The sequence below is a fragment of the Phalaenopsis equestris genome, unplaced genomic scaffold (genome assembly GCF_001263595.1).
Source record: "Phalaenopsis equestris unplaced genomic scaffold, ASM126359v1 Scaffold000552, whole genome shotgun sequence".
NCBI lineage: Eukaryota > Viridiplantae > Streptophyta > Magnoliopsida > Asparagales > Orchidaceae > Phalaenopsis > Phalaenopsis equestris.
In genome coordinates, this window is record NW_018164992.1 from 1,572,557 (window position 1) to 1,576,259 (window position 3,703).

Below are 3,703 nucleotides of genomic sequence, written 5' to 3' on the forward strand. Positions count from 1 at the left end.
CAAGCCTCTATTCCAAGCATTTACTTTCTTATCTCTCATGCTTTATCTTTCTCTATTTTCTTTCTCTTGTTCTCCATCTCTCTCACTCTCTTTCTCCCTGTCCCCCCTCCCTCCATCTCTCGAAGAGCAAGAAAAAGAGATATAGAGATAAAGAAGTGCATGGGTGAGAGAGGAAAAGAGAAATAAAGAATGAGAGAGAGAGGAAGAGGAAGATATAAGAGATGGTTGGAGAGAGGGAGGGAGGGAGATAGGGAGAGTATGCCTCCATTTCTTTCAGTACTTAGTTTCTCCTCTCTCTCTCTCTCTCTTTAGCTTTGGCTCTCTCTAGCCTGCCTCTCCATTTTTATCACTCCCTCGCTTTCTCTCCCTCTCTCCTACTTTCTTTTTTCTCTCACTATCTCTATCCCTAGAGAGGGAGAGAGCTAGACTAAGGCGGAAAGTGCAAGCGAGAGGTGAGAGAGGGGGTTATAAATTATAATTATATATTTATAATTATAATTTTTATTTTAAAATCATAAGATGTAAATGCTTTGTCAAAAACTTTCATAAAATTTAGGAGTGACGTTTAAAATAGCTTACGACTATTTACATGAGTTTTTTTTAGTCGAATAGTTTATAGAAGTGTCAAAATAGTTCTCATATTTCTTAAAATTATTCGAGCTCACTTTTAAAATAATCGAAAAAAAATTGTCTCCTTATCACTCGAATAAAAATAATTATTTGTCCCGTCGCATCGAGATTATTTAAAAATGATAGATATAACATAATTAAAAAATAAAAAAAAAATGTCATTTAAAGTATAAGCTGCCCCAAAAGGATCCTAAGTCAGAGCTCTAAATTGTTTCCTCTCTTTTGGTGTGTATATAGACTCCAAATAATGAAAAATGTCTCGAAAATCAAGAAAATTGGAGAAATTTTGTGTTAAACTACCAAGATGACTTTGGTCACATGAACGGAGTGCGGTCCCGTGCAAAACAATCGAAGAAACATGCACTTGATGTGATCGGCATTACATGTGTGTGGATAGCTGACCCATTTGCCTCTAACCCATGCCCGTGACCTTGCGACATCGCCCACAATGCTAGCCTAACCTGACTCACACCTACTCTATCGGTTCGCATTTGTTTATGGACTGACTGACGCGCTTAGCCGCAATGCATTTGTGACCTGTGTGGCTCACCCTCATATCTCTCATGCGCTCCCAGCACAACCGATCGCCACCCGCTGCCACCAGTTGCCTTATGCCATCGCTGGCGGCCACCTGACGTTGTCATTTGCACCGGGCACGAAATTTTTCAGAAATTTTTATGAACGTCAAGGCAATTTTCATGAATCTCGAAGCATTCTTTTGCACAAAAACGTTCAAACTCAATTTTAAAGACATTCAGAACTTCGAATTCAACAAACTTACATTCAAACTAATTAACTCGACGAGATAAACTTAATGATGTTAAAATTGATAAAATCCAAGTCAAATCAAGCCCAAAGCGAGTTGTTAAATTAATATGGGAAGCTTTTGGTAGTCAATTTGGGGGTCAAATGAATTCCAATCTGATGACTTCGTAGTCAAATCAAGCGTCTCAATGAAATGAACTCAACAAGCATGAGATCACTCAAGTCTAACATCATTAAGACACTCAAATGTCTGTAAAATATCATCAAATCAAATAAATCACTTTATGTTATCCAATAGAGTGATACAGATTTTTGCATTGTTTACGGATGAGGCATTTCTTAAAATTTATTAATAGAGCTCCATTTTCTTCTTTAAATAAGTCAAGTTTTAGTGACGCTATGGTCCAAAGCCCCAACGAATACTTTCTCCTCTCGTAACCACCATCACTAACACTTCCTAATGTTTCGGAAGTCTGTCACTATCGTCCACTGCTCGTTGGACATCTTCAACCACCATCGGTTGCCTCCTGCTTATAACCATCAATGGATCTTACAAAGTAATGACGCACATTGCAACTAAGCACCTTATAGAGTCACAATGTATGCTATTGTGTAACAACACACCCAAAAGATGGTTTAACAATACACGGTGAATACGGTGTAACGACACACATTGATCCCAGTGAACAAAATACCCCCAATACGAGGTAACAAATAACGTAATTTTGAAGATCTAACAATAGCTCTTGATGTCAACGATGTGCGACCAACATACTTAGGATACAATAAAATTTATTTAGTCTTGAAGTTCTCTTTGTGCATCTCTCAACTTTGGCCCATGTGACTTATGAATATTATTGCAGCTCCTAAATCCGACATCTATGCCTTGTGAACGTTATCTAGCTCATCACAATGATCTATGTGACAAACTAGTCCTACATGACTCAAAACATGCATTTCCCAACTTCAATCTTTGTGGCCTAAAAATATTATCATAAATCACAATTACACCATATATGACCAACTATGACCTACATGACTTGCAACACACGTGGCTCCAAACTCCAGTTGTGTGACCTACAAACGTTATTGCAACTCACAGCTATATCATGTATGACCAACTGAGACCTACATTGCTTACAACTCACACAACCTCTAACTTCAACATATGCAATCTACAAATAACTCCCAACTCTGGCCTATATGGCTTACATGCATTATCACAGTTCACCACTACGACCCCATGTGACCAACTAAAACTTATATAGTTCATAGTTCATGCAACTCTCAACTTTGGCATTTGCGACATACATACATTAGTGCAACTCCCTATTATGACATAGGCGACCGACTGTTGTCACCACAAGCCCCCCTGCTACGACATATGTGGCAAACTGATGCTATCTCATCTCATCAACAACGACCCACACAACTCACAACTTATGTAGCTTTCATCTAGTACCTTTGTGACTTATTGTTATTGCTGCTTCCAATGAAAGTTTTGGCAATCAATCGACACTATTACAACTCTCCACCATAGCCTTTTGCGGCCAAGTGCCAACTAACAATCCCGAGGCTGTCAGCAATAGCCTGCACAACCAACTACCATTACGATTTTCAACTGCGGCTTTTACGACAAACAGAGGCTATTACAACCACCGAGAACTTTATTTTTTGTAACCAAAATAGGACAATTAAAGTCAGAGCATATAATACCTCTACAGTTCAATATTTTCCTAATTGAGTAGAAGAGCAAACATATGTCCTCATAATTACATATGAAGTACATAAAAACCCCCTCTATAAGCTAATAATAAGGAAACTGACCTGTAATTTTGTAGCCTATAAATATGAGGTCCATAACATGAATAAATGTTACTTATTCTTGTAATTCTCTACTACACTTTCTCTCTCGACTCTCTCTGCAGAACGTTCTATATTTTAGGTATGTTTTCCGAATATTTTCAAATTCAACATTATCTAAATCTTCTTTAAATATTTTATTATATCAAATTAAAAAAAAAAGGAAGACAAAATCTTAAGAAGTGAAATAATAGTTAAAATAAATTTTAGAAAATCAAAGAAAATTTAGTTGGCAACATCCGACAAAGAATAAAACAAGCAGATTTATTAATTAATTAATTATTATTTTTTTTGTTCATCTCTTATTGCTGTTTAAATAAATCAATAATTGTCAGGAAAATGCCAAAAGTAGACCAGAGCCAGAGGGAAGAATCTCATGGAGCTCACTGTCAACTCAAGCATCCAATGAACCCTAAAACTGCAAACAATTATATATATATATATA